A 24,187-nucleotide genomic window follows, 5' to 3' on the forward strand; every position below is an offset into this window, starting at 1 on the left:
TCAGAGCCTGGAGAGTCAGGGTACTGCTGCCTAACTCTGTGCAGGCAAACAGGGGGGCCGCGGAAGTCCTTGAAAACATATGCTCTTTCAAGTAAAACCTTGAACTTCAAGAATTAACTCAAAATTACACGAGAGTCTTTTCACCCTGCAATTTTTGACTTTCTGACCTGGATGCATATTTCCCGTCCATCAACAGTACACAAAACCATAGAAGTTACACGAATGTGGAATAATTTAGAAGATAATTTTAATTGGGAAGAATGTCATCAAAGCCTGAAACCAAAAATTTAGGCGAATTTCATGGTCTAGAGGCCTGGCAAGGAGAGGAATATAGGAATCATTTCGGTTATATGTTAGAATTCCTACAATCCCTTCATTTGGCTGCTGGAGTCAAAAAACACAGGCCGCTCAAGGGTTAATATCTATTAGGAAGTTTTTCCTGTATTGTCTGGGGCACAGTTCTACAAGGCACAGGAAACACACCTAGATCTAGTTATATTTCATTGACTTGTTCCACATTTAATATGTGCTACTAATGCTAATAAAAGAAAAGCAAAATAAACTAAGGGGGTCAGAAATTAAGACCAGGTGAATACATGTCAGGATCTAGAATAATGTTTCATAAATAATATGTGGTCAATAAATACTACCCCCTCTTTCTGACTTCAGATATCACTTTTCCCTGGTATATTTATTCATAACCCTTTTGTGTCTTCTGGACTAATATATAAATTATTATTATGATTATTAAGTGGGCTACATGCTCTGGGGCTTGAAGTCATGACCCTGAGATCAAGACTGAGCTGAAATCAAGAGTGGGACCCTTAACTGACTAATCCACCTAGGTGCCCCTGGACTAATGTATTTACTTATTTATTTACTAAAATATTTAATTTATTTATTTCACAGACAGAGGTCACAAGTAGGCAGAGAGTCAGGCAGAGAGAGAGAGGGAAGCAGACTCCCTGCTGAGCAGAGAGGCCAATGCAGGGTTCGATCCCAGGACCCTGGGATCATGACCTGAGCTGAAGGCAGAGGCCCTAACTCACTGAGCCACCCAGGTGCCCCTGGACTAATGTGTTTAAACTTACTCTTTTTACATTCCTGTTTTCTTTAACTTCTTTCTGTTAACGACTTCTACTGAGTTTTCTTCCCCTTATTGGGGTCGGGTTCAGAAAACTAGTAAGAAGTAACATCACCGATGTTAAAAACTTCATGTCCCCCAGCAGTACCCCAGACTGTGCTACCTTTCTAAACATGTGGTCAAGGCATAACTCCTCCTGGGAATGTGGAGCCAAAGTAAAGCCATTAAATGGGTCATCCTTATCCTAAAATGGGCAGAGTAGGGAGGGTGTTCACATCCGGGATTTCTCCTAGAATTAGAGCTTCTAGTTCAAGGCTGTTGTATCATATACTAACTAGTTCAATGAGTTAATCTCATCACATACCCAAATTAGTTTGAGTAAAATATAACAAAATGACAAAATTAAGTAAACAAAACATGACTTATGTATCAGAGATAGAAGACTTGATCTGACGCTAGTCTTTATTAGACCCCTTTAGGTTGGCGCTGGAAGTTGGCCAGAGAAAGAGATGTGTTCAATGCTTTGTCGATTTTACTGACTTGGTCAAGAGAGGAAGGGCTTGCCATGCTAACCGGAACTCTTTTGTGAGTTTATATAAGCATTGTGCTGAATCAAGGGTACTTTCCAAGTCTAGGAGATAGATCTCACTAAATAATTTTTCTTCCAGTGCCTACTCCATACCAGGCACTCTTACAGTTGTGGACAATTTGTCTGACATTCTATGACCTTAAAAAAAATTACTTTTCCTTCTGCTCTCTTGCTAAAAGGTGGATAATAAACACGAATACAATATACTGCCACTGATTATTCTACATCCTCTTTTATGCCAGTCAGAACGATAAACTAATTGTTATTGATGAATTTACAATCACATTTGAATTCCCCAATATCTTTTCTTCTCTTTAAACATTTTTTTCTAGTAACAATGATTAATATTTGCCTAACATTTGAAATCATTTTCAATCAGTTAACCTCCCATATCTTTCTAAGAAGCCCAGAATTTTAAGTCCATTCTGTAAAGAAATAAGACCAGAATCATCCTTGTAGTTTATCCCTGGCTATCAAATTTGCTAACTTCTTTAGTTGGAAAGGAGAGAAGGAGTGGAGGAAGGTGCCTTTGGCTGGTATAGGTCAGGAATCAACATGAGGCAGCGTTTAACAACGTTTCAATTATGAAGTGAATGAATAATATTATGAAGTCTCATGAAAATTATAATAAATTATTTCAGAGAACAGGAAGGGCAATGCAAATGAAAATCCCATAATATTTATCCCATCCCCATTGACTCTGTAAGAGTTGAATTTTGAAAAATTTACTTAGACACACTAAAAAATTCACTTATTTTATTTTTAAAATCCAAACCAAACATGTTAAAAAATAAACTTATTTTTTCTTCAGTATGTGCAAGAAGGCATGCTCGCAGGAGCCGATATTTGACAGATCACTCTGGAATGTGCACTCAACTATGTGCCATGAGAGTGTCTACTAATTTTGTAAGAGGGACTAAGACTAAGGGGCATCTGCTAAGCATCAAAGAATCACATCTGGGGTTTCTGCGTAGTGATCTCTAACACAAACGAATCCGACGAGTATAAGATGTTTTAAAGAAAAAGCAAAACTTCTCTCCTTACCTATTGTTATTGTCATCCATGATAACTTAAAAATAATGCCTTCAGAAATTTGAACGGTACCGCAGATATTAAATGCATTCCCATGGGAATAGATTACGAACGGTGTCTTCACTTGGCACTTTGTTTTCTAACTCAGCAGCCGCTCAACATTCTCTCAGTTCTCCCTCATTTCCACTGGACTGTCCATATTGCTGAGAGAAATGGGGAATTGACATTCCGCCAAACCAGTTAAGAGGGTCACTGAAAACATTTTAATATGGTTGGAGGTAATCTCTTTCACTGAACATTCTGCAGAGAACTTTTTTTTTTTCCCTTTTTTCCCCTCTGATGTACAAAGACAGTAGTTCATTGTGCAAATTGCACAGAACATTATTCTTTTTGAATGTAGGTCAGCAGACAGTGTTGATTTCTGCAGCCTGGCCCTTATATTTCTGTATATGTAATAGTTACACGGGAGCAGTCCCGCTTTCCCATGGCAGAGAGATCTTTAATGGGATAACCACAGACTCTCATGGAACTGCCCAACACAGGGGACCCATTTTCATCCCAGACTGAGTGAGGAGAGCTGATTCTTCTTGTGGAAAGGAAAGAGAAGAGCAACTGGGTGGCTCCGTGGGTTAAGGGACTGACTCTTGATTTCGGCTCAGGTCATGATCTCAGGGTTGTGAGATCAAGCCCCACACTGGGCTCAGAGGGGAGTCTTCTAGATTCTCTTTCTCTCTCTCTCTCTATATATATATATATAAATCTTTTTTTTTTTTTTTTTAAAGGGATGAGTCTCTAGCACCACCCTTCCACCAGCGTGAAGCAACACGGAAGGTGACACAGAAGCAGATTCACAGAAAAGCACTCAGAAGAGAAATTCATCCCTTGTTAAGAAGTAAATAAGAAATGGAACGTATGATAAAATATTAGGGGAAAAAAGCTTCCTTGGGGCTATGTTTGAGGTACATGCACAGCATCTATAAATGTGGAAAAACAGCATCATCTACAAATAATAATAAGGATCACAAACAGAAAATCATGCCGGAGCAGAATGACGTGTCGCATTGGGAAAATAAATGATCGGCAGAGTAGGTCAACACAGAGATCGACATTTTGATTAGACTAGACTATCCTTAAACATTCCCTCCAATTCCTTAGTTTTCTTCCTCTTCCCCCTTTGCCCCATCATCTCCTTTTCTCTTTCTTTTTATTAACCTAACTACACAATCTCCTACCTATATACCTATCTATCCATCCACTCAAATACACCGACGCTCCTTTGCACAAGTTAACTATGCGTTCTAGACATCTACCTTTTCCTTCACCATTTTCAAGGACTTTTTTCATGATCTGCATAAAATCGAAGAACTAACATGGGTGGTGCCAAAAGCAATTTGGGTACCAGGAACTGATCAACCTCACAAGAGATATCCTTCCCTTCAGGACCCTAAGTCAGCCCAGACTCATTTCGACTGGCAGGTGCCACAATTTGCACCATGGACATTAAAAATATTTAGCAGGAATGACAAAAACCGTGATATGCTTAGGCATCAGTGATCTCCTTCCTCTCCTTAACAAAACCCAGCGCTCACTTAAGGCTAGGCAATCCCGCTCGCACCTAAAAGATGCGTTTGCAGCAGATGTGTTGATGTGACTAGTGTTGGGTTGCTCATGTACCACATAAGTAAAGTGTTTTACTTCCTTGAAGCCTCTTTTTTTTTTTTTAAGATTTTATTTATTTGACAGACAGAGATCACAAGTAGGCAGAGAGGCAGGCAGAGAGAGCGGAGGAAGCAGGCTCCCCGCTGAGCAGAGAGCCCGTTGCGGGGCTTGATCCCAGGACCCTGAGACCATGACCTGAGCCGAAGGCAGAGGCTTAACCCACTGAGCCACCCAGGCTCGCCTCCTTGAAGCCGTCTTAAAGGAAGCACTGCCAACTTTCTTTGTCCCTCCACTTACTGTAGGCCAGGAGGAGAGATGTGAGGACTGGAGCCCCCATTGCCATTTTGGACCTGATCCAATACCGCATCGGCAGAAGGGTGAAGGCTTATGAAACACCCAAATGGCACCATGAAGCTGCCATTGCCTGGAACTTACAGTAAGTACAAAAGTCCATCCCTGGAGAGGTAAGTCACAATTTTTTGGCAATCTCTTACCTGAGCATGCACAAAATACTGATAAAGTAGGTAAAAGTCAACATGAAAAACTAAATAAAGTACTAATTAACAGAATTTCAGTGCTTCTTCTTTTTTTTTCTGTTAGTATGAAACCAAATATAACTCTAAAAGAGAAAAGCATCTGTTCTAATAAGTTTTTTTTTTTCACCTTTTTTTTTTCATATCCATGTAGGTTGCTTGGCTTTAATAAAAATTATATTCCCTTTAAATTTGTTACTATTCAATAGTATTTTCATCGTGAATTACTATGATGCATGAGTTTCATGCCTTGACTCAAATCCCATTTTATGTTGATGTTATACTTTTTAAATCTTTTTTAAGATTTTATGTATTTATTTGAGAGAGAGAGCACTGTGAGAAAGAGAAGGCACGAGCAAGGGGGAGGGTTGGAGGGAGAAGCTGAGTGAGCAGCTATGCCAATGAGGGACTCCATCCCAGGACTCTGGGATCATGATCCAAGTTGAAGGCAGATGCTTAACCGACTGAGCCACCCAGGTGTTCAATGTTGACGTTTTAGAAGACAATTGCTTTTTTCCTCCTCCAAACCCAAACAGCACTTAGGTGTACATATCATTCTTTTGACACATCAACATTAACTAGATTATAAACTCAAGGAAGACAAGATCTTAGTATTTTACATGACTCATAGGGAAGTGATTTATACACCGTGGGTTTTAAATGTTACTGGTATATATGTTGTTTATCTGTCTTATGTAAAATATCATTTCCATTAAATCTTAGGAAGGCCAGCCTTATTTTTAATAATGGAACTATTTATTTCACCAGTTTCCTTCACAATTCCAGCTGTCTCCAAAGGATGAAAAACAAAGGTCTAAAATACATGACCTTGTAAAATCAAGGAGAATAAAATCTATGACTATCTGAAATCTAAAACTTTTAAATGCTATTAATAAAGACATCAAAATTCTGTTTAACATACTTTGCATCTCTAATGTTCTTAACAAAACATGCATTTCAAGCAGAAGTTTTAAGAGTTTTAAATCACAGATTTTCACAGCATTTCCTTCCGGCAGCTGATGAAAATTGGATAATATACAATCAGAACACTTTTTCTACACATTTTAAATTGATTGAAAAATAGAAACAGATTTAACATTCAAAAAAACACATTTGCAACCGTTATATAAAAATGGTCTGATCTGATTTAGTAGATACTAGGTATAGAAACTTGGAGCTGACAGCATTCTTTGGGATGTTTTAAAACAGAGGGAACGTATTACAGCACCCAAGCTGCTACTCTCTCAAAATAAGTGCCTCTGACTAACAGTTTGAATCTTCTGAAAGGACTATCGTAAAAGAAAACCTTCCAGTTAATGAAAGGCATTTTCCATATATCATTGCAGGTACCGGCCTGACATTAAATCGGTTATGAAGAGTTTTCAATATAAAAACATAAAAATAATAAATTGCTGAACAGGAGATAGAGGAAATACAACACATTTGCATAAGATTTGAAAGTTCAGCATTTATTACCATCTTTAATATGATATATTACTTGGCAACTGAAAAATAACTAGGTGACTATACAGGTTGTCAGTCTGCATTAACTAGGTGTGTATTCAAAGAAAATAAATAATGAACAAAAGTACCTGCCTTACATCATGTTTACTAAGCTATAAAGGCATTGGCTACATGTCCAGAAATGCAGTCCAGAGAACACAATCCTCTTAAGTAAGAGGAATCATATTTATGGCCAGAAAGATATCACATTTACTCTCAAATATTGCCTGACTCAAGTACTTCATTCTTTTCCAAATATAAGGTAAATATAGGACATTTTTCTCTGCATAATTTGTTTCTCTTTCTTTTCTGTATGGTGATTGGGCACCATTCCTATGTGTTTTTCAGAAGGCCAGGTCACAACAGCTAAAATGTAAACGACTGTTAGAGGAACTGAGAAGAGAGATTTGAGAAGAAAGAGTCTTAACTCCTCCTCCCTCAAGCACTTCAATGTCCCTGTCTATTATCATTCTGGTACCAAGCCAGGGCTCTAGACACTGGGTCCATGGAGTTCACCTAACCAACCACATGAGTAAGAGCAACCTTCTATCTTTCAATAATAAAAAAGCCTCTAAAAAGAAAAAAAAAAATTGTGAGTAAATAGGATACATTTTGCTTATGTAAGAAATATTCTAATAAAAGTATGGTTTGTGTTATGAAGCTTTCTTCTTAAAACACATTTTGACCACATTTGAAATATGAATCACAAAGCACTAGTTAATAGAAAGAGGAAGGTTGCATGTAAACTTACATATTAGTAAAAAAAAAAAAAAATCCTAAAAGAAATAACAACATTAAATTCAGGGAATGTAAACTACATGATAAAAATGGTTATATAATAAAGAAAGTTAGCTTATATAGGATTCTCACTCTAAACATTATTATTATTAATATTTATAAATAAAGTAGCCAATTTATTATTCAAACTAGAATATTTTGGGGAGTCAAATGGGGAACTATTAGTAATAGGCATTACCTGAGAAAATGTGAAGAAAACCAGGAGATGTGTTCACTCTATTTATAAAAGATGGGAGGGTACCTCATTTGGCTGGAGTTAAAGACCATGAGATATCCTTAAACTCTACCAAATGAAAACAGATTCATCGCAATTATTTTGTCTATTGTGGAAAATTATAATGAATTATTAAAACTTCCACACATGGCCATGACCAAGTAATGGGAACTGGGCATCCTCTTTCACCCTAAACAACAAAGAAACCGAACAGAATATATAAAACAACTGTTTTCAGGCAATGGGTAACAGGCAGCAGAGGACTGTGATCTTCGAGAGACAGGAAGTCCATAAAGGAAACAGTGTTTGTTGTGGCTATCTGCCCTATGGCAGTGTCCAGAATGCATATAAGGAAGTAGAGCCAAAGTAGAGCACTGTGTTATCATTAGTCAGAGTAGGCAGAGGTCAGAGTTCAGGACAACAGAAGCATCTAGAAACTTGCATTGTAGGGTACAAGAAAGGAGTACGCTCCCAGGTAGGATTAAGAGAAGTAAAGAGTGAAAGACGGCGTAGAGATTCTCGGAGGTCTTTGGCTAAGGATTGGGTTGCACATACAGGAGGTGACATTCCAGGTGATGGAACAGAATTGGCTCTTTACTGTGAGGCTGAGAGCTGATATTTCTGTTGATCTCTTTTGTCTGGGGTCATGCAGGATTGAGAGTTGTTAAAGCCAACTGAGTCTGAGTGGTAAGAATACACTGAGTATTTGAAAGCACTGAATTGAAATTATAGACAGGCTACAAACTGAGAGTAAAGATAAAGACTTAGAGTAAAGGATATGCCCTAAGGCCTAGGATGAAAGGGAGATACAGCCACCTTAACAAAAAGTAAAATCATCCTAATGGTTTAAAAATAATCTTGAGTTAGGGGTGCCTGGGTGGCTCAGTGGGTTAAAGCCTCTGCCTTTGGCTCAGGTCATGATCCCAGGGTCCTGGGATGGAGCCCCGCTTTGGGCTCTCTGCTCAGTGGGGAGACTGCTTCCCCCCTTCTCTCTGCCTGCTTCTCTGCTTACTTGTGATCTCTCTGTCAAATAAATAAATAAATAAATAAAATCTTTTAAAAAAATAATTAAATAAATAAAAATAATCTTGATTTAGTGGTCTACCAGAACAAAACTCAACACCTTTAAAGGAAGATAACATAAACCAGATTCTCCTGGAATTCTTTATGACAAATATCAGTAGTGTTCAGAGTATAACTAAAAATTACTGTAAATGTGGAAAAGCAGAAGAATGTGACTCATGAGCAAGAGGAAAAGCAAGCAATCAAAATATACCCCATAAATATCTAATCTAATATTAGTATCTAATATCCTTAGATATTAAAATATCTAAACTTAGATACCAAAGTGAGCAGACAATGACCTGAAACAGTTATTATAAATATGCTCAAGGACTTAAATGAAAATAGGTACACAATGATTAAACACATGGAGGACTATCAGTAGAGAACAGAATATCTAAGTACTTTTGTAAGTAGAAAAGTAAAATAACTAAAGTGAAAATCCACTGGATAACCTTAGCAGAATACTGGAGACTGAAGAATAAAGGGTTGGTAAACTTGAAAAGAGATCAAAGAATATTACCCAATCTCAAGAACACAGAGGAAAAAAAAAAGATTAAAAATAAATGAATAGGTATCCATGGGCAATTTTTAAAAATCAGTCTTAACCTAAAGCTCACACTTTGTACAAAAAATAACTCAAAATGGATCAGAGATTTAAATGTAAAATATAAAAGCATAACATTTTTAGAAAAAAAGAAAAAGAACAACATAGAAAAAAGTCTGAGACCTAAAACTAGGTGAAGAATTCTTACACTTGACCCCCAAAGCATTACCCATAAAAGAAAAAGTTGCTAACTTTGCCCTCATGAAAATGAGAAACTTTTGCTCATAAAAAACTCTTTTAGGAGAGTTACAGAAAATATTTGCAAATCACATATCAACAAAGGACTTGTGTCTAGAATATATTGATTACTCTCAGAATTCAGCATTAAAAAACAAACCAACCCAATAAGTAAATAGGCAAAAGACAGGAAAAAAAAATTTCGCCAAAGATGAATATGCCTGGAATATAACCACATGAATGGATCTTTAATATCATTAGCTATTTTGAAAATACAAATTACTATCATAATGAAGTATCACTACAGACTTATCAGAATGGCTAAAATAAAATACTGATAATGCCAAATGCTGAGAAGGATGTAAAAAAAAAGTACCATTCATAAACTGCTAGTGGGAATGTAAAATACTATAACCAATTTGGAAAATAGCTTGACATGTTCTCTTTTTTTAATTTAAATTCAATGAGCCAACATATAGTACATCATGAATTTCAGATATAGTGTACAGTAATTCATGAGTTGCGTATAGCACCCAGTGCTCATCACATCATGTGCTCTCCTAACGCCCAAGCCCCACTTGCCACCCTCCCCTTCCCCTTCCACAGTCCTTTATTTGTTTCCCAGAGTCGAGGGTCTCTCATGGTTTGTCTCCCTCTCTGACTTCTTCCCATTCAGTTTTTCCTCCCTTCCCCCATGATCCTCTGCACTATTTCTTATATTCCACACATGAGTGAAACCCTATGATAATTGTCTTTCTCTGATTGACTTATTTCACTTAGCATGATACCCTCCACTTCCAACTATGTCGATGTAAGTGGTAGGTATTCATCCTTTCTGATGGCTGAGCAATATTCCACTGTATATACGGACCACATCTTCTTTATCCACTCCTCTGTTGAAAGACATCTAATCTCCTTCCACAGTTTGGCTATTGTGGGCATTGGGGCTATGAACATTGGGGTGCGGGTGTCCCTTCTTTTCAGTACTTCTGTATCTTTGGGGTAAACATCCAGTAGTGCAATTGCTGAGTTGTAGGTCCTATTTTTAACTTTTTGAGGAAACTCCATACTCTTCCAGAGCAGCTATGTTTGACATTTTCTTTTAACATTAAACATGCATATACCAGACAACCAACTTCTCTTTTATCACAGAGAAGTATATTTTTATGAGACATTTGTACATAAGTGTTCATAGAAGCTTTAGTAGTCTCCAAACTGGAAACTGTCCTTCAAAGGATACGTGGTTAAACAAATTGTGGTACATTCATGATGTGGAATGCCACTCAGCAATACAAGGAAAGGATTCTTGATACATACGATAACTTGGATGAACCTCAAAGGAGTTATAGTAGGAAAAAAAGTCAAAGTTCACATACTATATGATTCCATTTATATGAAATTCTTTAAATAACAAAATTATGGACACCAAGTACAGATTAGTCACTGCCAGGGGTTAGGAATGGGGAAGGATGGGTGTAGGTGTCAACAGGTGAAATGAAGGATCCTTGTATTTTTAAGAACTTGTAATTTTAATTGCTAGTACAGTTCTGTATATTGGTTGTAGTGGTAGGTACACAAAGTTATACAAGTGATGAAATTGCACAGAACTACTGACACACACATACATACAAATGAGTGCATACCTAACTAGTGAATAAGTTCTGTGGATTATAACGATATCAATTTTCTAGCTTTGATACTGCAATATAGTTATGCAAGCTGCAAACACAGGCAAGGTTGGATTAAGGGTTCACAGACCTCCATGTACATTTCTTTGAAACCTTCTGTGAATCTATAATATTTCAAAATAAAAAAAGTCAAAAATATAAAATAAATGAACACACCCTTAGTAACCCAGAGGAAAATATCAAGTAATCCAACATACATTTCATTGACGTTCAGAGGAGAAAGGAGAAAATATTTGAAAACAAGGAAAAAATACTTAACACACTAATAAACTAGCATTCTAATTTTTTAGATCCAAAAGTTCAGCAAAAACCATGCAGGAAATACAGACAAAAAGAAAAACAACAACAGAAATAAGCAAAGAGGTACCTAGTCACATCAGGGCTGAAAACCAAGGATAAAGAGAAAATCCTGAATTAGTACAAAGAGTAAAAGACTCATTATATATAAAGCAATGGTTCTTAACTGGGGACAGTTTTGTCCCCTGGAAAATCTGGTCATTTCTGGAGACATATTTGATTTTCATAACTCGGAGTGGTTGTAGGTGCTAATGGCAACTCTGTAAGGCCAGAGATGCTGTCAACCATTGTACAACACTTAGGGAAGCCACCCACAACAAAGAATTGTGTGGCTTACCATATGTAAAGAGCTAACCTGAGAAATCTTATTATAAGGAAATAATAATAGGAATGATGGCCACCTTCAGATCAGAAGCAATGGAAGCCAAAAGATGATTAAATGACACCTCTAATGACAGGGAAAAAAAAAAAAAGTCTCTCAACCCAGAATTCTATGTCCAGTTAAAAAAAAAAAAAAAGAAAGAAAAAAAAAGAATAGAAAAGAAAAAAAATCTTTTAAAATAGAGTAAAGATTTTCAGATAACTGAAAGCTGAGAAAATTTGTCACTAGCAAACCTGTCTTGCCAGAAATGCTACAGAAATATCTTCAGGCTAAAGGGAAATGATACCAGATGGAAAGTTGATCTATGGACAGGAATGAAGAATATGTAAAATGATAAATATATGGGGAGATATATATGTTATATTTCATACATATATTGACATATTATATGTTATAATTTTAATGATTATATATTATTGCATATAATTATATATGCATATGTGTACATATGTATGTATACACATATACACACAAACACACACTCTTTTTTCCTTCTCTTAGTATTATGGGTTGAACTAAAGCTCCCCAAATTCATATGCTGAGGTCCTAAACCCCAGCATCTGTGAATTTGACCTTATTTGGAAATTGGCTCTTTGCAGTTTTGTCATCACATTTAGATGAGATCAATAGGCAGGACCTGATTCCAGTACGACTGATGCCCATCCAAAAAGGGGAAACCAGGATGCAGAGACATGTGTCTGGGCACAAGGAGAATACCCTGTGAAGACTGGAATTCTGTTGCCACAAGCCCAGGAATTAGCAGAAGCTTGGGGAGAGACCTGCGACAGAGCTTCCCCAGCACCTACAGGGAGCACAGCCCTACTCTCACCTTGAGCTGGGATTCGTTGGCCAGTGGAGCTGGGAGACAATACATTGATTTTGTTTAAGCCACACAGCCTGCAGCTTGTTACGCAACCCTACTACCAAACTAATACACTTAGTTTCTCTAAACAACAGACCCTTTATGGCAAAAATAATAATATGAAATTGCCGTGTGTTCATGTGTGTCAAACTAAAATATATGACAAAAAAACAGTACAAAAATGAAGGTTCAAATGAAATTTTGTTTTTCTAGTGTTTTAAAATGTTTTTCAAAGCATACTAAGTAGATTGTCATAAGACTGCATGTTATAAACACGTAAAAAGTTATCTTAGGTACAACTAAAGAGCCTGAATGAAGGAATTAAAGTGGCTATTGAAAAAAAATTTTTTTTTGATTAGGGGCCCATGAGTGGCACACTTGGTGAATGGAAGACTTCTGGTTTCAGCTCGTATCATGATCTCATGGCTGTGAGACTGAGCCCATCTCGAGCTCCACACTCAGTGCAGAGCATGCTTGAGAGTCTCTCTCCTTCTCCCTCAGACTCTCTCTCTCTCAAATAAATAAATAAATCATCAAAAAAATTTTTGGATTAATCCCTCTAAAAAGAAATGAGGAACTGAAGAGTCAAAATGAAATGCAATAAATAGCAAAATTGTAGATTTAAATTGCAACAATTTATTATATGCAATGAGCTGAACCCTCCAATTATAAGGCATACCAGAAAAATACAAGAAAGAAGTATATATTATCTCAAGAAATTCACCTTGGTCACAAGACACCAATAGATTGAAAGTAAAAGACTAGGAAAAGATACACCACGTAAACAATAGGCAAAAGTAGGTGATAGAGCTCTGTCTGCATCAGACAAAGCAGACACAAAGATAGAGAATGTTGCAAATGAAAGAATATTTCATAAATAGAAGCCTTGATTCTTTAGGAACTTACAATAACCTTAACAACATATGTGTATGCAGGTAACAACAAAGCTTCAATAATGCATGAAATCAAAATGTTGACAGAACAACAGAAATACTGGTAAATCTATATTCATAGTTAGAGACTGTTAGGACCTTTCTCTCAGTATTTTATAGAACGCATAGATTAAAAAAAAAATGTTAGGATAAAGAGGATTTCAACCACATGACCAAACAAATTGAAGAAGTTTTATTTATATAACACAACACCCAACAATTTCATAGTATGCATTTCTTTCAAACGCACTTAGGACATTCACCAAGATAGCCATTATGATGTAATCAGCTACAAAATAAAATGTCTCAACAATTTCAAAAGATGGAAATCTCACAAAATGCAACTCTAAAGAGAAGGAGATTAAATTAGAATAAGAGATCTAAAAAAATCTCTAAGTATTTAGAATTAAAACAACACCCTTCTAAATAATCTGCAGTAAATCATAAAGGGAACCAGAGGATATTTGTAACTAAATGACAATGAAAATATCATGAATAAGAATTGGGATGTAGTGAAAGTAAAGATCCAAGGGAAATTTGTAGCTTTATAATATTGATATAGGAAAAGAAGAATGATTTAAAGATATAATCCAAGTTACTGTCTTAAGTATTTGGAAAAAGAAGATCAAGTTAAAATGAAAAGAAAAAACAGTAAAAATAAAAATTAATTACATTTTAAAAAGACAGAAAATTTACAATCCAAAAGTTGGTACTTTGAAAAGACTAATAAATTTAATGGAACTCAGCAGAGCTGATAAAGAAAAAATATTAAAAGAAAAAAAACACAAATTAGCAATGTCAGGAATGACAGAAGAAATATGACTATAAATGATATAGAAATTTAAAGGATAATAAAGGAATATTATGAGCATTTGTGGGAAACTGATAGCTTATATGAAATAAATATTTTGAAAAATTCAATTTACCAAAATTAACATAAAAATTAAAAAATGTAAAAGCTCTGTATCTTTTAAAGAATTAAATTTGTAATTACAAATTTCCCCAGTAAGAAAACTTCAAGCTGAGATGGATTGTCTGGTGAATTCTATCAAGTTTTATGGATAATGAATCTAGAAAAGTTATAAGAAAAGACAAGAGGAGGGAATACTTAGATACCTTCTAGTTCATTTAATGAGGTTAGCAGTACCGTAATAATAAAACCTGACAAAAATTCTTGAAGAAAAGAAGAGACCAATGTCCTCCAGAATATAAAGCTAGCTAACTTCTATGAATAAAATGTCAAGTCAAATCCAAGATTATATAAAATGGTCATACGTTACAACAAAGTAACGATTTATACTGGGGATGCAAAAAGGGTTTAGGAATTACAAGATCAGTTCAATCCACCAAATCATCAGTAAAGGAAGAAATGTCACATAGTCATTTCAATATGTGCAAGAAGAAATTCATTTGACAAAATTCAACACCTATTCATTATAAAGAACACTTAAACTTGGATCAGACAAAACTTCTTTAGTCTGAAAAAGCACCTACAAAAAGCCTAAAGTTAACATCACACTTATTGATAAAAGATTGAAAACTTTCCTTTTGAGGCCAGGAACAGGCAAAGAAGTCTGTTCTCACCTTCTATGTCATATGGCTCAGGTAGCCCAAACTAATATGATAGCAAAGAGAAAGACATAAAAGGCATAAAGATTGGGAAAGGTGAAGTAAAATTCTTTATTCATTGACAAAGTGACAATTTACATAAAAATCCAGAGGAGCTTGCAGAAAAATTACTAGGAGTAGTAAGGCAATTTGAATGATTGCAGGATATAAAGTAAAAAAAATCAGTGGTATTTCTGCATAATGGCAGCAAGTGATGAAATGTTAAATGTGAAAATTTAAATGTGGCTTATAATAGCACAAAAAGCAAAATATTTAAGAATAAGCTTTACAAATATGTGAAAATTCTACAGTGAAAAGCATAACATGTTTTAAAAAAAAAAGATCTAAGTAGAGAGTTACCATGTTCATGTATTGGAGAACTCAACATTTTAAAATAGTTATTTCTCTTCAAATTGAACTATAGACTGGTTGCAATCTAATCAAAAGCTCAACAGGACTTTTTGATTTTCTCTTCACTTTTTCCTTCCTTCCTTCCTTTCTTCCTTCTCTCCTTCTTTCTTTCCTTCTTTCCTCCCTGCCTTCTTCCTTCCCTCCCTTCCTTCCTTTCTTTCTTTCTTTCTTTCTTTCTTTCTTTCTTTCTTTCTTTCTTTCTTTCTGTTTTCCCTTTTTTTAAATACAAATTTTCTAGTTCATTCTAAAATATAAATGGAAATATAAAGGATCTAAAGCTAAAACAATCTTGAAAAGGATAACACAATCTTGAAAAGGATGTAATGTAAGTTGGAGGACTTACATTACCTGATTTCAAGACTATGTTGTTCAAGATAGTCCGGTAGTGGTATAGAGATAATGAAACAGATCAATAAAATAAAATAAGCAGTTCAGAAACAGATATGATCTATTCGTTTTCACTAAGTGCCAAACAGATTCAATTGGGAAGGAATTATTTTTTCAATAAATTATGCCGGAATAAGTGCAATAAAAATGTGTAAAGAATGCATCTCAACCCCTACCTCAAACCATGCACAAAAATTAATTCAATATCATCATAAATCCAAATGTAAGACCAAAGCTTTAATGATTTCAAACTTGATGTTGGCAAATATTTCTTAGAGAGAACACAGAAAGCACGAACCATACAAGAAAAAAAAAATGACTAATTCATCAAAATAAAAACAGTTATTTATCAAAAGAGATAGTTAAGGAGATAGACAAGCCACAGACTAATGACAAGATTCACTGTATATAAAATCTAACGAAAGTCTTATCTCCAAATTATATTTTAAAAACTCTCACAAATCAAGCAAACACAGCAAATGGGCAAACAATTCAAATAGACCCTTCAAAGGAAAACGAGATATATAGATGTCTAACAAACACAAAAATATCCGTACACCACTAATCACAAAGGTAATACAGAGTAAAGCCACAGTGAGCGCACAAAAAAAGCTAAAACCCAGAAGACTAATAACATCAAATGTTGGTAAAGATTTGGGAGAAATGGAGCTCTCATGCATCTCTGGTGGGAGTGAAAAATGGGTCAAAGACTTTAAAGCACTGTTGAGCAGTCTGTTTTACGGTTAAACATACACCTGCTCCATGACCCAGAAATCCACTCTTTGATATTATTCCAAGAGAAATGAATACACATGGCCACCAAAGACTTTTACAGAAATGTCTGTAACAGCTTTATTTATAATATGTAAAACCTGGAAACAACCCGAATGCCCCATGAGAAAATAATAAAAATAGATAGGGCAGTATATTAATTTAATGAAATACTACTGAAGAGTAAAAGAAAAAAGGCTGAACTTAAAACTACTTTTAAACTAAGCAACAGCCACGAGACTCAAAAATACCACATTGAATAAAAGAAGCTAGAAGCAGAAAAGCACACATTGCACGACCACATTCAAATGAAGTTCAAGGGTAGGCAAAAACTCATCTCCAGATAGAAAGTTACTGGTGAGGGAGAGTGGTTAGGGATTGACCCTGTCTTGATGACAGAAAGAACTCCTTGTTTTTCACACTTAATGCATATTAATAGCTGAATGGAATATATGCCAAGTAGCTATTTTTGTAATTCCCAACATTTTAAAAAGTTGAGATATTACTGTGTTGCATTTTTTGATGTCGATTTTAATCTTGCAACTCTATAAATACTTTATAACATACATATTCTTTAAAATAAATAGAAGAACCACTGAAGAGTTTTAAATAACATAGTTAGGAAATATTACTTTAAATGTGTCTCTTATATGCAAAATGCACATAATTAAAGACAATTAAGTACATGTTCAAGAACAGGTTGAGGTGATAGAGGTATAAAGGAGACTACAGAGCTCTCTAAACTGGAGAGTGTCTTTAAAATTTAGGAGCAGATCAAGAAGTTTCTCTGGATAAAAGATAAATAACATATAATGGACAAAATTTGGTAAAATAGGCAGATAATTAATGACACTAAAGGTAAAAAACAAAGATGATTTGAATTATAGAAGTCATTTTTTAAAAACAGCACCAGTTGCCCTAAAATGAAAATTAAGTAGGGCAAGTCACATTTAATATATTATATTAATAATTAATTTTCATTCGTATATTAATAATTAATAAATTATTATATATTTCAGTATACAAGAAATCGAGCAGTGAGAGTTTTTTGGGAAAAGTAGGCTAGGTAGAAACTCTAATATTTTTGTCTCCAGGATCTTGACCAATAAATTACAATCTAAGCCATTAAGTGAAACATTTGGAGTGTTAAGGTTTAATTACTATTTCTTAGGAAGAAGCCTCACAATTAACAGAGATGAGGAGGCTCTTAGCAAGGACTTCCCTTGAATAGATAACCGGAAAGGCAGTTACCTCTCTTGAAATAATGTGATTCCATTTCTCATTTATTATGCTAAATACAATAAGGCCTTTAACAAATGTGACATTAAGCCTTTAGCTGATCTAAGTGTACCTCTACCTATTTTCTTGGTTCCTTTGAGAAACTGAAAGATCTTCATCATACATTAATTATCAATTTAAATCAGTCAATGCTAAAAGAAAATCTTTTGCTCTAATTATAAGCGACAGTTGCTGTAAACATTTGACGTGATGAATACCTTTCCTGATCTTGGGCAGGCTATAATTTATTAAGCGCACATACAAGGAAAAACCCGAGTGGAGTGCTTAATCAGCAGTGACCCACAATTAAAACAGGTGATATTTGCTAGGTTTAAGAATAAAAGCAATATGACTCCAATTAGCTGTCAAATCATCTGGAAACACAGCTGTTGCATAAATAGAAAAATCACTCAGCCTTCCTGCTCACTTCTTCAATTTTTTCTTTATTTTTAAGCCATTTAAAAAGATAGTCCCTTTATTCACATAACATTTAAAAACAGGGGAAACTAATTCGCAGTGTTGGAAGTCATGAGGGTAATTAACTGTGCTGGGTGGGGATTGGGGAAGGTGGGGAGACAGGAAATCTTAAAAAAAGGGCATGCGATTGTAGGGATCTACTGGGTTGCATGTAACACTGTTTCTCAGCTGTGTCTTGTTTTACGGATGTGTTCACATTGTGAAAATTCATTGAGCTATGGACTTAACAACCTGTACATTTTTCTGAATGTTATACTCCAATAGAATTTACACAAAAACATCAATTCTTCCCCAAACTATGTGGAATCACTTCAGCATGGTGTCAGAAATGAAAGGCTGTATGCTAGTGTCTATAAAAGATAATAATTTTGTTGAAAACTTTCCTCATCAATTCTAATCTCCAAGAAAATACAGCAGAATATTTTTAAAAATTTATAAAACAAGGCTTTAAGCAAAATAGAGGCACATTAGCTTTTGATAACAGATTTAAAATTTAAAGGCTACTTACCAAAAAGGTGTATTCTCCTCCAATTTTGTATCAGATCACTCATTGGCGTTGCCACGCAAAGACGCTGGTTGTCTTACAAACCTGGAGAACCAGTACAAATAGAAAAATTGCTATACTATATTTATTTTACTATCACTGTATACATCATACTATAATGTATATATCTCCATAACTATAAAATGATAACTCATTCACGTAACCCTTCATGTAACAAGCAATTGCTAAGTATCTTTGTATGTACCAGGAGGTACAGGAGAAATTAGGCAAATAAAGAAGTACAAAAATTGTGCCAAATTTGTGAATACCATTAAAGAGGAATAGATCAAATGTTATGGGAATCAGGAGGTTACTTCCAAGAAGGAGGATGGGTAAAGATTTCGGGAGGGGGTGGGGCTTCAGCTGATCCTCAAGAAAAAATCTGATTTCTTAAAGAAGGTGGGCAGGAACTGGAACAGGGAAGAAAGGTTGGGGGGGGCAATCCAGGTAAATGAGACAAAATGACCAAGTGGGGAGTTTGAACATAATGGAAAAGGGGGTGGGGAGGTGAATGCTTTCAGTTTCACTGGGAAACATTTTCAGAGGATTTGGAATCAGTGAAGTCCTGGGTCTAGAAGTTGTCACTTGCAGTGACCGAGGCACTAGCTAGGTTCAGGGATTCAGGACAAGCCAATACAAAAGATTATTGCAGTGTGTAGTGTAGCTGTAGTGGGAGTTTGTAGCAGAGGAACCAATGAGGTCCAACAGACAGGGCTAAGCAGTTACGAATCTCAGAGAAGTGATCACGAAAGCAATGGTGATAGATGGGGTCACTCCGGAGAGTTAGAGTCTGAAGAGGGAGGGCTAGGGACAGACTCGGTTCCATTTACCAGAAAGGAAAAGGTAAGTGAGGAAGCAATCAGAGAGGAAGCACGAGGCTCACAGGAGTCTGGCATCAAGAAAGACGAGGGAGAAAAATGTAATGGAGGACACTCTGCTCAAGAACAGAGTGCTTTGAAATTCAATCAGGACTAATGCTAAAAGTGTTTTATTTTCTTTGTTTGTTGACTTGGTAAGGTGCAAGGTATTTATGGTTGATGACAAAAATTGGGGGGTGATGGAAGCTGACCTTCTATTTGGCCGTTGTGCACAAACATCAGCACCAATTTTTATAGCGAATATCTTGATTTGTGCCTGAGCCATACCAGTTGTTAAAAATCTGCAAATCACCTTACACGAGGATATGATCTGCTCCGGTAGGTAGTTATTTCTATGAAATGGCACTCTGACATTTTCTTAGCACATCAAAGATCTCTGCAAATGATTATATTCAGTAGATATTGGTCCCTGAAGGTGATTGAGGTATTTTTTCCTCCCCCAGCACGGTGACTCTTCCCCACAACTTGGACATGTGTGGACATGGAACCCCAGAGACAACCTCAAAGCGATGAGTTCATGTTTATTGAGCATATTAGTACTAAGTGTTTTATGTGCATTAATTAATTAATTAAGATTTTATTTATTCATTTGACAGAGAGAGTACAAGCAGGGGGAGCAGCAGGCAGAGAAGGAGGGAGAAGCAGCTTCCCCACTGAGCAGGGAGCTCAATGCGGGGCTCAATCCTTGGACCCTGAGATCATGACCTGAGCAGGAGGCAGAAGCTTAACCCACTGAACCACCCAAGCACCCCACTGATTAGTTCATTTAATCTCCATAACAATCTTATAAAGCAAGAACTATTTTTTATCCAAAGATTCCAGAAGAGGTAACTGAACATAAGACTTAGGTAATTTGCCAAAGGTCACTCTTCCCAAAGCCAACGCTGATCAGTGCTTTTTCTCCTGGTCAGAGTTGGAACTACTGTTCACTAATTCTCTTGATTTCTACATAATTCTCCAATTGAGCCCCAAGTCCCATACTAGGGTGCCATGCTGGGGCACGTTGGCACACTCTGAGCTGGAACACATAAGAGGCAGATCCCTGTTACATTTCCTTATAGTCTCTACCTTGATGAAAAATTGGTTTTTTATGCTGTGGAACACTCAGGCCCATGGCTTATGCTTTACAGTTTAAGTAGCCGATGCTCTGTTTCTTCAGTTCCTGGTTATCAGATGTCCCACTAAGAGCCTGGGATGGTGGAGTAGGTGGTACCTAGTGCCACGGCAGAAGGTGGGGGTGGGGACCAGCCAATTCCCAAATTATATCTAGGGATTCATTGGTCATTTGTGACTCTAAAGACTGCAATTATAGGAGAACTGTGATTACACAAACTGCTGTTTGCTTTCTGTGGTCAAACCTTTGGGTTTTACAAATCCATACAAGTAGCTTGGCACTGGAGGATCTCTGTCTGCTTCCTACGTGACTACCGGAAATGGCCGGCAGAGGAAGCTGTTGGTTCCACTGCATTTTGGAGAAGCTGTGGGCTCCTCAGTTTGGATTTCTAACCGAAGAAACTTAATGTGTTTTCATATGAAAATGTGTGGGTCTTGTGCTAAAGCCATGCTGATTAAATACTCTTTTCTAGTTATCTTATTGGCTCTGTACATTTTATCATCTGGCACAAGAACCCAGTCATATCATCTAAGATTATTTCTCCAAGAAAATTCCATGGTTCTTATTTATTTGTTCATTGAAGAAATACTTCTTGCACATCAGCTATGTCCCTGGCACCGTATCAGACAAATACTGTTTATACGATGCTGAGCAAAAACAAGTATGGTGACTGGCCTAACCAAAATTCTAAATGCTCCAGCTGCAAAGACACTTTCCAATCCCATGAGTCTTCTAGCCGACCACTGACTATTTTTCTCCACACCCGACCTTCTGTTACTGGAGAACAATCACACAGACAACAGAAGGAACATGGAGTTTCATGTTCAGAAACAGAGAAGTTTCATGAGAACACGGCACATGTTTTGTGTCAGGCATGGGTAGATGTGGCGTACATGGGCATGTACTTCATCCTCACAATAGTTCTGTGAAGCTGCTGCTGCTTTCCCTGTTTGGAAGCCTAACTTGGTTGAGTCTGAGGAACAGGCTTTCTGCCTAAGACCACAATGGCTCTTATTTGTCACACTGTACCTATCTTGCTGTGTCCCTGAGTCAGTCACACTGTCTGTAACCTCTGTCACTTTCCTCGTTTGTTGAGATTCCTTTATTATGCCCAAAGGGTATCACGGGCTCTTTACACTTGGTGGCCCGTAGAGACAGACAGTCAGAGATATTGGCCAACTATGTTTGAAGGAGATTTTACTATTTGTGGTTGCTACAACTTCTGGAAAATGCAAATATATATATTTTAATATTGATGATGGTTACCACTGAATTTTTCAATGTTTTATTTTCATTTATTCAAACATCACACTAAGCATTATCAGTTAAGATGCCTATCAATATCAAGGTAAACATGATGGCTTTTGGTTGTAGTTGTTTAACTTTGATATACTTCATTGCTATAATAATATCAATCCTTCATTGCTTATAATTATATAATTCTAGAGAATATATACAGTCCCAGCACTTAATATCACTGCTGAACCGTAGTTCTCTCTCCTAAAAAGCAGCCTCTCCATCTGATCTTGAACAGATGGCTGATCTTGAACATTATGCAATGATTCAGGATTTAATCTTCCTGGGTTCACAGGTCAGCATAATTCATTTAAAAGTAATCATTCCTAAAGTTATCAATTGTAAATATGTAGCTTCAGTGAGTTCACATTGTCTTAAAATTATAGGATTTTTGTTAAGGGTAATGATAGGCCAAAAGACAACCCAAGGAAGCATCTATAAAATAAATAACTCAAGAGTGGGACAGTTGGTGTGATTGTTCCATCATACAAATTATGAATTAGATGGACATACAACTGATCACCATAGAGTTAATCATGAGGGTGTTAGGAACTTCTAGATTGACTGCGACGTGGGCGACTTATCCAGAGTTTATAGTTAACAGCCTCGATTTCTTGAAAATTACAGAAGATAGAAATAGCATGTTAATTTATGGGGAGTAATTACTGATGGGTGCTAGTGATGTTAGCCATGTAATCAAGATTATGGTTTCCAAATATCAAGTGAATTAAAATAATCATTTACTATTAACTTTACTCTTGAAAAAACTATTTTTGGCTTTCAGTAATTTTAAATGCCTCACAAATATTTAGAAGATCACCAAGATCTAGGGATTTTAAAAAGTGGATATAGCGCATATAACTTAGAGCAATACATATGCTGTGCAGATTTATAAACAGTGGAAACCAACTGATTATTTTAAATGGACTCAAATTTATAAATTTCTATGTTAACGATGTAATTTTTCTACATGTTGAGGTTTTTTCCAATCAAGTCTCCTTAAATATATATTTGGGAAGATTCTGATAAGAATCATAATACAAACAAGAAGAATGAAGTAAGCAGATTTCTAAAGCTCTACAAACCTAGGGACATGTATCATATCTGAAGATCACAGGAAAAAAAGTGTCTATGATGAAAATAGACAGAGTGGAAAGAAATGGTTATTTCTGTCAGTGCTAAAAAGCTTAGAGAGTCACTGATTAAGGTCACTGCCAATTTTATCAATGAGGAAAGTGCTTTAGCAAGGCTTCAACCCCTTATTTTTACCGTCTTCTGTGTAAGCATGTGGATGATGTTTCTGTCAGGGTGTCCAAGATCAAACACAAACAGCATTCAGGGTCAACTAAACTAGAATTTTTATCAGAACATCTAGACTGTCTAAAACCTACTCCAAATAATGCATTTTGTGTCTTCCTGACCCCTTGTCTCCTTCAAAGCCATCAGAGAAGAAGAAGAAGGAAGGAAGGAAGGAAAAAAGAAAGGAGGGGTGGAAAGAAAAATGGAAAAAAGAACTAATAACCATATTAACATTTGTCCTTGGCTTCCCTGGAAATAAAATCTATAAAGTTCAAGACAAATCTTTCCCTTAAACATTTATCAATAGAATAACAACAACTACTGACAACAGTAAGTAAGATCGAAATCCCAAGCTCCAAGCTGATATCCAAACAACACATTGCTCATCAACGACCAACACAGCCTACTCTATACAGCTCGGGTGAGATCTATGAAGTCATATTCCCAACCGTAAGCTCCACATAAGGAGGAAAGATGTGTGTAAATGGAAACTGGTAATACTTGAGTAAATGTAATTGGAAATTATAACAGGACAAAAAAAAAAAAGAGTAATTTCACATTAGAACACACCTTAAATCACTTTGTACAGATGGTTTGACATGTTCAGACAAACAGATGTTGTCGGAGCCCTAACTGAGTCATAGGATCAACTCACTGTAGAGTAAAGGAAGAACAATCCATGAAAGAAGTAGCCCAATAGTTTGG

General features: G+C 36.1%; 1 protein-coding gene across 1 annotated transcript in view; it reads right to left on the reverse strand.

The window, feature by feature from the left end:
• TENM3 (teneurin transmembrane protein 3) overlaps window positions 1-24,187 on the reverse strand; it is a 1,246,978-nt gene that overhangs the window by 822,389 nt on the left and 400,402 nt on the right. Inside the window, exon 3 of the mRNA XM_032328838.1 lies at window positions 18,860-18,940. The gene's annotated coding sequence lies outside the window, so the exon portion shown is untranslated. The remainder of the gene's footprint in view (window positions 1-18,859; window positions 18,941-24,187) is intronic.

Source organism: Mustela erminea, chromosome 21 (assembly GCF_009829155.1).
Source record: "Mustela erminea isolate mMusErm1 chromosome 21, mMusErm1.Pri, whole genome shotgun sequence".
Classification (NCBI taxonomy): Eukaryota; Metazoa; Chordata; class Mammalia; order Carnivora; family Mustelidae; genus Mustela; species Mustela erminea.